Below are 13,057 nucleotides of genomic sequence, written 5' to 3' on the forward strand. Positions count from 1 at the left end.
GTAGGCAGTGTATGCTTCGAAGAAAGCTTGGGTTGGTAAATGAAGAGCAGAGAGATTTTGCTGACAAGCAATTGGTTTATGCTGAAAAGCAGTTGGGTTGATTGAAGAATTACTTTAGGTATGTATAGTCGTAGGGATTGAAATTGATGAAGGTCTTGAGCTTGAAGGGCTCTGGCTCTATTTATAGGCAACTAGGGGGGAGCAACCTTGATCATATTGTTGTAAGATGGGGTTATTGGTCAATTGATGTTGATAATAACTGCATTTTGTGGTTGGTTGCCTTCCGTTGTGATTTACGACGCATCGCACAATTGTTGTGGTGACATCAACATGTCTCTGGTGATGCATTCCTCGTGATTTAAGGAAGCGAGAGATTCTCGGGTTTAGTCGTCTGTGTGATAAGCATTCTTTAAATTTGGGTCGAGGCCGAGCCCTCGGATGGTTGTTATAGATTAGCGCGGTATCAAGCTAAAATATTTATTACCCAAGCACCCTACGTACAAGTATAACTGTAGTACGTGGAAGAGAGGACAACGTACATTTGGGTTGTTGATTCAAATAGAACAAGTGGAGGAAATGCTGCCATGCATCATAAAAGAATCGGATCCGAATATATTCGATATCGATCAGTCCTTTTAACTTCATGTTGTTGATTATTGACCTAAACATGTAGTCAAAGTCCAATTCTTTGGGCTACTTTGTGGTAATGGGAGGCAAACAACATTTGTGCCTAATTTGTGCCTAATTTGTGCCTAACTCTTTTGACTTGATGGTAGGCCTTTGGCCATTGATGTCTTTGAGAAGCTTTTCTTTGGCTATAAAAGGAGAGCAAGGTGCAGCTCATAAGCATGGAGGAGAGACAAGAGGAGAACAAGGAAGAGAGAAAAATAGCAAGAAGCCATTCGGCATAGAGAAGAATTTTCTCAAATTGTCTTGCTTTGTATTTTTGGTTTTCTCTTCCTATTGTAAGTGTGAGAGCTTGGGTTATTTGGGTCTTTGGGAAATTGAGTGATAAACACTATTGTATGTTCTCATTGATTATAGTGGAATACTCCGTCGTCTCCAAACTGGATGTAGGCATTGCCGAACCAGTATAAATCTTGGTGTTCTTGTTGGTGTTGTTTTTATTCTGTTCTGTCTTACTATTCACTTACAGTCGAATGCCGCTTCCGCACAACAAGTGGTACCAGAGCCCAGTTCCGTGAATAGTGTTGGCGCTACAGTCTGTGAACAGTGAATTGCTACAGTATCTGTGAACAGTATTGTACTTGTGAACATTGCCGTATTTATGAACAGTGCCGAGTAGATGGCTGGAGATAAAGATGAATCTGTAAAGAAGGAGTCAGCATCGTCTTCATCCAATAGACATCCAACTACTACTACAAGGTTAGAGGTTGATAAATTCAATGGCTCTAATAATTTTGGTATGTGGCAATGTGAAGTTATGGATGTGTTGTATCAACAAGAGTTGGATATGGTTCTGGAAGATAAACCAGAAGATATTGATGACAAGCAGTGGACGCGAATTAATCTTCATGCTTGTGCTGCTATTCGATCATTCCTTGATAAGGAGTTGAAATACCCGTATATGAAGGAAACTTCTGCTAAGGAGTTATGGACGAAATTGGAGGAAAAGTATATGACCAAGAGCGCAGAAAATCGTCTCTTCTTGAAGAAGCGACTCTTCCGATTTCAGTATCGTCCAAGTATCTCTATGCACGAACACCTCAATGATTATAATAAAATACTTGCTGATTTAGCAAACCTTGATGTGAAAGTTCCTGACGAGGACAAGGCACTATGTTTGTTAAATTCATTGCCTGATGATTATGATCATTTGACAACTACTCTGTTGTATGGAAAATCCGAGGTGAAACTTGATGAGGTGTCTGCGGCATTGGTGAATCATAAGTGTCGTAAGAAGGAACTGAAGACTCACAATTCACAAACTGAGGCATTTGTTGCAAGGGGTCGAACAGAGGAAAGAAAATCTGGGAAGCGGGGAAAATCTCGTTCAAAGTCACGAGGGAAGTTTCCTGCTAAAGATGAATGTGCTTTTTGTCGCCAAAAGGGTCATTGGAAGAAAGACTGCCCCAAATTGAAGAACAAAGAGAAGGAGAAAGCGGGTTCCGAAGCAAATATTGCAAAATCTGGAGATGATGATTTCGAGTTTGCTTTGGCTAGTTCATATGCTGATGGTCACTCAAATGAGTGGATTTTGGATTCAGGTTGCACCTATCATATGTGTCCCATTCGAGAATGGTTTTCTAATTTCAAGGAGCTGGATGGTGGAGTTGTTTTGATGGGTAATAATAATGCCTGCAAAACACAAGGGATAGGCAAAATCTGTTTGAAGATGCATGATGGAACAGTCAAAGAATTAAGTGATGTTCGGTATGTACCGGATATGAAGAAAAATCTCATCTCACTCGGTGCATTGGAATCCAAGGGTCTCAAGATCACCATGGAGGGTGGAGTTCTTAAAGCTGTGTACGGGGCACTGGTGGTGATGAAAGGTACAAGACAAAATAACTTGTACTTCTTGCAGGGGAGTACAGTTACTGGTGGAGCAGCTGTCACCGAAGCTGCTGACGCAGATAGCACAGACACCACGAGGTTATGGCATATGCGTCTTGGGCATGCTGGTGAAAAAGCGTTGCAAGGATTGGTGAAGCAAGGCTTATTGAAAGGTGCAAAGGCATGCAAATTGGAATTCTGTGAGCATTGTGTGTTGGGTAAGCAAACTAGAGTAAAATTTGGCACTGCTATTCACCACACTAAAGGCATTCTTGATTATGTTCACACTGATGTTTGGGGACCTTCCAAGAATGCATCTTAGGGAGGTAGCCATTATTTTGTCTCCTTTGTTGATGACTTCTCTAGAAGAATATGGGTGTACACCATGAAGTGTAAAGATGAAGTCTTGAAGATATTCCTGAAGTGGAAAAAGATGATTGAAACGCAAAGCGGTCGAAAGATTAAGACTTTCAGATCAGACAATGGGGGTGAATATAAGTCTGATCCTTTCTTGAAAGTTTGTCAAGATGAGGGTATTGTGAGGCACTTCACGGTTAGAGAGACACCGCAACAGAATGGGGTGGCGGAGCGCATGAACCGTACTTTGCTTGAGAAAGTTCGGTGTATGTTGTCTAATGCTGGATTAGGCAAGGCATTTTGGGCTGAGGCAATCACTTATGCAAGCCATCTCATTAATCGATTGCCAGCTGCTGCGAATGAGGGCAAAACGCCCATGGAGGTATGGTCTGGTAAACCTTGTACTGATTACAAGTTTTTACACATATTTGGTTGTCCTGCTTACTATTATGTCAGAGAAAGCAAGTTGGATCCAAGAGCAAAGAAAGCTCTATTTATGGGCTTTAGTACTGGCGTGAAAGGATACCGACTCTGGTGTCCAGATGAGAAGAAATTTGTTGTAAGCAGAGATGTGACTTTTGATGAGGTTGCTATGGTTAATCAGAACAAGCATGAAGGTGAAACTGAAGCGACCGAGACCATGAGTAGCTCAAAGCAGGTGGAGTTACTGAAGACTCCAGTTGTTCCAGTAAGGTCTGATGTTACAACCACTAGTCCTACAGTTAATTCTGATGATGAGGATGAGGATGATGAAGAGGAAGCACTTACCCAAGAGCCTCCACAGCAACAAGACTATATTGCAACTAGAAGATCGAGAAGGGAAATTCGAAAGCCTGCTCGATTTACTGATATTGTGGCATATGCACTTCCTGTTATTGAAGATGATATTCCATCCGCCTACAAAGAAGCTGTCATGAGTTCAGACTGCGAGTTGTGGAAGAAATCTATGGATGAGGAGATGAAATCTCTTCATAAAAATGAGACTTGGAATCTGGTTCAGTTACCAAAGGGGAAGAAAGCAATTGGTTATAAATGGGTGTATGCCAAAAAGATGGAATCTTTGGGAAAAGACAATTTAAGATTCAAAGCCAGATTGGTAGCTAAAGGCTACGCTCAGAAGGAAGGCATTGACTACAATGAGGTATATTCTCCTGTAGTAAAACATTCTTCTATTCGTATTTTGTTGGCTTTGGTTGTGCAGTTTGACCTTGAGTTGGCCCAACTTGATGTCAAGACTGCGTTCTTACATGGTGATTTGGAGGAAGAGATTTATATGTCTCAGCCAGAAGGTTTTAAGGTTGCTGGAAAGGAAAATTGGGTTTGCAAATTGGAAAAATCATTGCATGGCTTGAAGCAGTCTCCAAGACAATGGTACAAGCGATTTGATCGATTTATGATCGGGCAAAAGTACACAAGAAGTCACTATGACCATTGTGTATACTTTCGCAAACTACAAGATGGAACCTTCATTTATCTGCTTTTATATGTTGATGATATGCTTATAGCATGTAAGAGCAAAGTGGAGATTGAAAGGTTAAAGACTCAACTAAGTAATGAATTTGAGATGAAGGACTTGGGAGAAGCTCGGAAGATACTAGGTATGGAAATTGAAAGAGATAGAGCGAAGGGCAAGATTAGTCTGTGTCAGAAGCAGTATTTGAAGAAGGTACTACAACGTTTCAGGATGAATGAAAATTCAAAACCGGTTAGTACACCTCTTGCCTCTCATTTCAAACTTAGCGTTTCTATGTCTCCTAAAACTGTTGAAGAGAGTCAGTACATGGCTCAAATTCCTTATGCAAATGTTGTTGGTAGTTTGATGTATGCTATGGTGTGTACTAGGCCTGATATTTCACAAGCTGTTAGCATTGTCAGTAGATATATGCATAATCCAGGAAAAGGGCATTGGCAAGCTGTGAAATGGATTCTACGGTATATTCTGGGTACTGTGGATGTTGGTTTATTGTTTCAGTAGGATAAAGTTACTGGTAAATGTGTTGTTGGATATGTGGATTCTGATTACGCAGGTGATTTGGACAAGCGTAGGTCCACTACTGGTTTTGTATTCACTATTGCTAGAGGTCCAGTAAGTTGGAGGTCGATTCTGCAATCTACAGTTGCTTTGTCGACTACTGAGGCAGAATACATGGTTGTAACAGAAGCTATAAAGGAAGCCATCTGGCTTCAAGGGTTGCTTCATGACTTAGGGGTTCAACAAGACCATGTGGATGTTCATTGCGACAGTCAGAGTGCTATTCATTTAGCAAAGAATCAAGTTCATTATGCACGTACGAAACACATTGACGTGAGGTTCCATTTTGTTCGTGAGATTATTGACGAGGGAGATATTCTTCTTCAGAAGATTGGGACCGCTGACAATCCTGCGGATATGTTAACAAAGCCAGTTTCATTGCACAAGTTTAAGCACTGCTTAGACTTGATTGGCATTTGTAAAATTTGTTGATTGCCCCATGGGGGATTTGGAGACGACTATTAGGAGTTCTACTTAGAGGGTTTGAGCCAAGGTGGAGATTGTTGATTATTGACTCAAACATGTAGTCAAAGTCCAATTCTTTGGGCTACTTTGTGGTAATGGGAGGCAAACAACATTTGTGCCTAATTTGTGCCTAATTTGTGCCTAACTCTTTTGACTTGATGGTAGGCCTTTGGCCATTGATGTCTTTGAGAAGCTTTTCTTTGGCTATAAAAGGAGAGCAAGGTGCAGCTCATAAGCATGGAGGAGAGACAAGAGGAGAACAAGGAAGAGAGAAAAATAGCAAGAAGCCATTCGGCATAGAGAAGAATTTTCTCAAATTGTCTTGCTTTGTATTTTTGGTTTTCTCTTCCTATTGTAAGTGTGAGAGCTTGGGTTATTTGGGTCTTTGGGAAATTGAGTGATAAATACTATTGTATGTTCTCATTGATTATAGTGGAATACTCCGTCGTCTCCAAACTGGATGTAGGCATTGCCGAACCAGTATAAATCTTGGTGTTCTTGTTGGTGTTGTTTTTATTCTGTTCTGTCTTACTATTCACTTACAGTCGAATGCCGCTTCCGCACAACACATGTTACATTCAAATTAAAGCTCGTCAACAACTTTCAAAACGTTTTGGCATGCGATATCGAGAGCTGCGTGCAAACGTAAAACGTGAATGCAATCAATATACATCTTTGTCAGGTCCCAATTGAAAGGCATGAAAACAAACTGAGGAAATTAGCGCTGTTTCTTCTTCGATCATACAAAAGAAAAGCCATCTATTATTTTATTTTATTTTATTTTTTATTTTTTTGTTTTGGTTACAACGTGTCATTTTATACTCAAATTCAAATAGTGTTGAGAATGAATCCTACATATTAATAAGACAAGAGCTTGCATGAGCTTATAAGTAATTGAGATACTCCCTATATTATCAACTGGTTTACGATGAAACCTTAATTTTTTTCACAGCATCGAAGCAAGTATCCCATGTGAACCCCGACAACCACACGGTGCTTCACATCACCCCATTCATGGCTTTCTTGAAAATAGAAGTCTGAAGTCAGATCGATAGTTAGCCACACAAGATTGATAGAATTGGTTTTGGTTCAAATCAAGAGAACGTACTTGATCACAAAGGTTTAGTCGGCAATATTTTTGTTGTATTTACCAGGATCTTCTTATTATTTTGGGGTCAGGAAGCTCAAAAGGCATGTTGCGAGAATCGGACTCCAACCTTCATTCGTTCTACTTTGAATGTGAGAGCAAGGTACTTTGGTTTTTCTTTTTCTTTTTTTTTTAATTCAAATCTATTTTGTCTATTATGTTGTTGTTTGGATTGAGTCTCATATTGTTCTCTTGTATACAAAACAAGTGAAGTTCTGATTAGTTGTTCTCACTAGTCATGTTAATCTTTGCAAGTAATGATATGAAGTATGTTGTTTAACTTCATGGGACCAAAAGACACGTGGGAGCAATAATGGTACCAATAAGCTTCCATCTTAAGCTGTCCAGTTTACAACTTTATAATTGATGAGATCAGTTTGTGATTTTAGAATATAGATGAATATAGCTTGTATCAACTGTTCTAAAGTTCGAATTGGTAAATCATTATAGTTAGTTTCAAAAGTCAGGTTGTTCTAATGTCAGTCAGAGATCCCCTTTACTTGAATGAAACTTATGTTAGGAATGTCAGTACTACAAGATAGAGAATGCACAAAGTAAAGTAGAAAATGAACATCAAAAATTTACGTGGTTCGGCAATTTATGGTTACGTCCACAGAACAACAATCAATCTTCACTATATGAAAATGATGAGTACAACAAGAGTAGTATTACCAAGCCAAAGTCAAGGCTTGATGGATACAAGAAAGTATAACACACACTTTCTATCACTCTAAATTTCACTCACAAAATGTGTAGTGGAACACTCTCACTCTCACTCTTGGAGTGGAACTCTAGCTTTGGACTTGATCCTTTTCTACTTTCTTCTTTCTTGATTGGTTTCATCACTACAACATCACACTCGTATGTATAGGTGAGGGCTTGGCATTCTACTAGTTTCTAGTTCTTTCTACAAACTAAAACTAGTTTCTAGTTTCTAATATATTCTACAAACCTCTAGCTTAGATAATTCTAAACTAGCCATCATACTTTGCATGCTAGAATTTTCTAGCATCGGTCCTTTATAATGGGCTGGACCTTTAATGTCCTTCATCATGGGCTGGACCCATAGTATACCAACAACTTATATGTGAATAGCTTGATCATACTCATATGGTGGGAGGATGTAAGAGTTCTCCATAATGTGTGAGTAAGAACAATCTATCACTTAAGGATATATATGTAGACATATAATTGAATGGACTGACATTGGTATTCGACTTAGTAATGTTAAAGCTAATATTGAACATTATCTATGGAGGGAAAATCTGATGAACTCAATTTCGAAATAAAAGGAAGGTTATAACTGCTACCGTGATAGGAGGAGCATTATAATCCCACTAAAACATGTCTTGGCCTCTCTTCTCGGTTTAAACTCTGTTCATTACGCTCGTCCTATTGGGAATAGAACTCTGTCGAAACTTAAAGAAGAGAAGGCCAATTCTGAAGACATGCATCATGTCTACTTCTGCAAGTATGTGTTTCTGGGTAATTTCTGACTATATGAACTGATTAGTCGAGCGTGGGTTAATGGCTTTGTTGTTTTCGATAGCACTCTATTATGATTATGCATATTATGCTTACAGGTCCATGAAGAACTAGACGAAAATGTTGGTAAAGGCAGACAAGTGAAGGAATCAGACACAGACAACTTGGTCTATCTTCAAGCTGTTATCAAAGAATTAATATGATTGCACCCTGCTGCACCACTTGCAATACCATACCTATCCACTGAATATTGCATGGTAGGTGACTAACACGTCCTAGCAGGCACACGCCTGTTGGTTAACATTTCAAAGATTCATACAGACCCAAAGGTATGGTCAAAGCCAAAAGAATTCAAGCCAGAACGATTTCTCACAACCCACAAGGTTACAGAATGTGCCCTGGCAGCCTGCAATCTAACTTGCCCTGCAATTTGGCAGTGGTAGAAGAATGTGCCCTGCAAGATTACAGAATGTTACCATTTGGTTACAGAATGTGCCCTGCAAGGTTACAGAATATTACTATTTGGCAGTGGTAGAAGAATGTGCCCTGCAATTTCACTTGCCCAAAAGGTTATAGAATTTACACTCGCTTCTTTATTGCGTGGGTTTGAAATCGAAACTCCAACGGATGACTTGCATGAGACAGCGGGATTAGCCAACCATATGGGTGCCTTATATGAAGTCCTTCTCACTCCACGGCGTCCACGCCTTCCCGCTAAATTATATTAATGTAATGTCCTAATTAGACAATACGTGCTATGTTATATATATTCTTTTTGAATGATTGTTATTTGTCGAGTCCTTTATATTTGCATCTCATCATTGAACAATGCTCACCAGTTGCATTTGTTTTTCTAAATAAACGTCCTCTTATGTGTGCCTCAAGGGACACATTTGTATGAGAAAACATTCTAGCATATGGAATTTGAGAAGAAAGATTGTTGCAAACCCGACCAGTATGTCACCTACAAAAACTTTAAATTAATTTTTTTTAAATAAAATATCCACATATATTCATGGACCAAGATGATGGTCCTAAAAGGCCCGATGCCCATAATAACAAGCATCCTATGCCCATAATAACAAGCACGAGTCATTACCACCAATTACATTACAGGGTTCTTCGAACTAGATACTAACATCACCAATTTGAAGAGTAAATCGGGCAAGGCGATGGGCATCAGAAATGGTGCACAAAATACATGCATAATTCACAAGCTTGCAGCTGACGCGCTTCCTCCTCTAAATGTTCGTCTGGTTTTGGGTTGACCATTTCGATACACGCAGGGTGGCTTTCTCAGCCTGCGAAGTCCAAGCAACAAATTTGTACAAGAACGAGTAATTCAAATTTAGGGTTTGAAAGGGGGAACAAGTAAATATATAAGAAAACAAAAAGATATAATAATCGTAATCATTATGTTTAATTAACATACCTCCTTTTCCCAATCACGTTGAATTGTGATGATGGCTAATATCAATGTTTGCATACCGGTTCCACCAATGATCATCCCACCCCAAATACCCTGTTTTACATCATATATTAAACAAAAAAAATGCCAAGATAATGTCATTAATCCTTGCAAAATGTAGGATTTATACACCCAATTAGGGTGTGTTATCGATATGTGGTATTTGTCCCACAATGATCATTTCCCTTTCTCTTTTCCCTCCTGGCCACTATATAATGAGGGATTTGGGAAAGGAGAACAGATACCAACAAAAACAATTCTCTTAGCTCTAGATAGGAGAGATAATGCTCTCCACTCTCAGTAATCTTTTTCTCTCTTAGTTTAGCCTCTAGGGTATCACCTTGGCCCTAGGATTAGGAGGCTATTAAGAACTACGACGGTGTGATCCAGAATTCATTAATTCCGCAAGGTATGTCCTATATCAAATTCCTTATATTATTACTACAAATTTCCAACAGTGGTATCAGAGCCATAGGGCTCGTTCCTCACCTTTCAATTTGATGTAAATTGTGAGAACCACAGTATCCACCATGGTTGCATAAACCCGAAAAAAATCACGTTTTGATTTGTTGCCTTTTTTGAGGATTTCTTTTGAGAAATATGTTATCCTATGTGTGAGAATCATTCCCGCAAAACTTTGTGCAAATATGTGCCACGGTTTGAGAGAACTCACAAACCCTAGTTTTGTGATTTCTTTAAAATTTCAGTTTTTTTTTTTTTTCAGCCGTTTTGTGGGCTGAATTTAGGATACATGGAGCTGATTTTTCTGTATTTTTTCTTGGGGTTTGTAGTCAGCCATATAAGCTTCAAAACCATATAAAATACACGTCATTTGGACGAGTATTGAAGAAGATATGGCTTCGCAAACATGCCTTAGCAAATCTGTGAAATCTGGGATATCTACAGAAATATTGAAGAAAACGTGATTTTATATTCAGATCTGGGAGATCTTTTTCGTGCTATTAGAGTCAGTTTTTAGAATTTGTTCCTGAAATAGAAGTTGTAGCTCATAATCTGGGCTTTAGTGGTATAAGATACGCATTAAATGGATGCATATCGAGTGAGATACGGTCTTGGGAACTTGGCCTTATGAAATTGAAAATCTGGGATTTTCAGATTTCTTCAAGGAAGACAATCTCTAATATTTTGAGATATTCAGATTTCTTCAAGGAAGACAATCTCTAATATCTTGAGATATTGTGTCAGCTTAAATTACACTCTAGATTGAGTATTTTAAACGGGATATTATATCATTTTAATTGCTCATTTTGAGACTTGAGCATTTAAATGGAGAAAAAAAAAATTTTGTAGAATATTATTTCATGATATTAATTCTAATTAGGTGATTTGATTTTCATATTATCCTGATTATCAAATTAAAATTAGAATTACTAAGAGATTATCTTCTGTTATCTCTTTAATTAATGTGGATTGATTATTTAAGTGATTATCTCCTTATCAATTATTTTAAATTGATTATCTAAGTGATTATCTTCTGAGTAATTTATATATGATTTTTATCTAAGTGATTATCTTCTGAGTAATTTATATATGATTTTTTATTCTTCATTATTTAATTATGAATAATTGAATATTGTTGTTGGGCTTATTATAAGCATGTCATTCAGGAAAATGATTCACATTTAGGATGTTCATTAAACATGGATTGGGGATCACTAATGGTCACCTCTTACTTGATGTGGTATCTAGGAAAAATCTTTAAGGAGACTTTGGGTGTAAAAAAGGGTCAGTTTTTAAAAGCTTAGCGCTGCCACCCCTACTGAGTTTGACTTGGCCACACTTACGAAGGCCCACTTGTTGAGCCCATTGTCTAAAACTCAAATTTCCCATTGAAAGGCCTATTATATGCATGAGTACTATATGATTGTTTAAGCCTTTGCCCATAATTTTATTTTCTTGCGCTCAATTGGATCTAGCATGAAAAACAAAATGGAAATGTGTTTGGAAAAATGTCTGGATGGATTTTTTCAAAAATAAATATTTGTTTCCAAGAAAATTAAAACTATGAACTCAACCTATAATATTGGGTGGTAATTACGAGCGACTTAGCAGATTTTTTTATCGTAATTTATAGGATTCATATTTCTTAATTAAGACTTGCGAAACAAATAAGAAAAATGTGTTGTTAATGTGTGTATGTGTGTGTGTGTGTGTGTGTGTGTATGAATGTTTATATATTATTTTTGTGCATAATGATATGGCTTAAATTATCGAGAGTTGCAAAATATATTTTTAATGCTTAAGTAGATAAGCACTTCTCATGTAATTAGAGCAAAAGGCTCCACCAAAAGTGTAATGTTGGTTATAATCGAATGACTCTAATGCTCCTAGAAATTGGATACACTTTGACCCTTAAGAGAACCGAGATCTTGATGAGTATTCTCATCAAGAATTAGCTCAAAAGTTAAGGAAGTGCCCTAGGTGGCATATGCTCAAAGTAGTCCAATTAAAAAAGTCAAGAGAGAGAGAAGGATAAAATTGCTCAAGCATAGTTGGTGCTATTAATGTTGAAGAGAAGACATCTCACTCACATTGGTTGAGTGAGTACTACTAAAATCTTCAATTTTAACTCTCTACTTAATGAAGTATACATGGTACAACTTTGGCTCGTACTTCTTTTCTAGTTGTACTCAAAGCAATTTTGGCATATGGGGTGAGAACTTAAATAAAGATAAGATAACTTAGTTATCTAATTCTATTCCTTGAAGTACTAAGCGATTGATCGATCTGTTGGGAAATATATGTAAGGAGATTGTGAATGAGTTCGCATTCCTTAGTTTGGCTTAGAACGTTTCTTCAACATTTCATAATTGAGCAATGTTTTTGGAATATATGTCCTTTTCGATGCACCAATATTTGAGAAGTTAAAAATACTTTATAATTTTAAGATGACACTATTCCTCAACTTGCATTAAATGTGTTTTTTTTCTTTAAATATAGAATGCTAAAAGTTAGTTGATCAAAATGGTTAGAGATAGGTTATTACTCAACCCACTCGCGAAGTGATCAACAGTACTTTGACATTAAGTTTTGAAAAAGCCTCATGGAAGTGCTATTCAAATCTAGCTCAAATTAGTGTGCTAATTCACTAAAATTGCAATTTTATTTGAGAGCATTAAGTAGATGCTTCCATGTTTTTCCTTAAAAAAAAAAAAAAAAAAAAAACCTTATTATTTTTTCCTACTAATGAAGGACAATTATTCTTTAAGGGTGCGTTTGTTGCGCCGGACTGTCTCGGACTGGACTAGCTGCCGGGACTAAGCTGGACTGGCTTAGACTGGACTAAGCTGGACTAACTTAGTGAAGCGTTTGGTGCAGTCTCGGACCAAGAAGCAGGATAAGAAAAACAGTACTGTTCACCAGATTTGTGTTTGCTTAGACTAGGACTACAAATTTTTGCCATTGTGTAATAGAGTAATGCTACAAATCTCATGATATGGGTTAATTGGAGCATATTTTTGCCATGTATATTATGAATCTTAAAAAAAATTGACAATTGTTTTGTTTCTATTACCTGCTAATAGAATTGGGTTTAATTTGCAAATGTAGCTTGATTTAAACTCTA

The 13,057-nt window shown here is 37.6% G+C and overlaps 1 long non-coding RNA gene across 1 annotated transcript; it reads left to right on the forward strand.

The window, feature by feature from the left end:
• Window positions 1-9,728: 9,728 nt before the first annotated feature.
• LOC139192198 (uncharacterized) lies at window positions 9,729-13,002 on the forward strand. The gene is made up of 2 exons (XR_011576141.1): window positions 9,729-9,880; window positions 12,702-13,002. It is a non-coding gene; the product is annotated as an uncharacterized lncRNA (long non-coding RNA).
• Window positions 13,003-13,057: the final 55 nt, after the last annotated feature.

This window comes from Malus domestica, chromosome 15 (genome assembly GCF_042453785.1).
Source record: "Malus domestica chromosome 15, GDT2T_hap1".
Lineage (NCBI taxonomy): Eukaryota > Viridiplantae > Streptophyta > Magnoliopsida > Rosales > Rosaceae > Malus > Malus domestica.